At 35.2% G+C, this 352-nt stretch overlaps 1 protein-coding gene across 1 annotated transcript in view; it reads right to left on the reverse strand.

Annotated features, from left to right (window-relative positions):
* LOC119590823 (protein fuzzy homolog) overlaps positions 1–352 on the reverse strand; it is a gene marked incomplete in the record, with an annotated part of 14228 nt that overhangs the window by 2316 nt on the left and 11560 nt on the right.

Genomic DNA, 352 nt, shown 5'->3' on the forward strand with positions numbered 1-352 from the left:
AATATCAAATATCTTATGTGTTTAAATGGCTAATTCCAAGATTTGTTGAGTTTGCCTCTCAGTGTTTTCTGCAGGAATATTCTAAGTTTCTGAATGCAAATTATTCTACCAAATGACCATATTTATTTACCTATTTATCAAAATAAAGAACAAAACTTTGTCCATTTTTCCAATCTGAATGCTGCTTTGACTAAAGCACTGTGCCACTTCCAAACAGCTGGAACAATTTTCAGGCTTCTATTCTAATGTCCAACAGAATTATCAAAACTTTCTGTGACCCCCCCCCAAGGGGATCTACTTTTCTTGATTCCCATACTCCTGTCAAACCATACAAGTAATCCACCTTTCCTAC

The sequence above is a fragment of the Penaeus monodon genome, chromosome 27, assembly GCF_015228065.2.
Source record: "Penaeus monodon isolate SGIC_2016 chromosome 27, NSTDA_Pmon_1, whole genome shotgun sequence".
NCBI classification, from domain to species: domain Eukaryota; kingdom Metazoa; phylum Arthropoda; class Malacostraca; order Decapoda; family Penaeidae; genus Penaeus; species Penaeus monodon.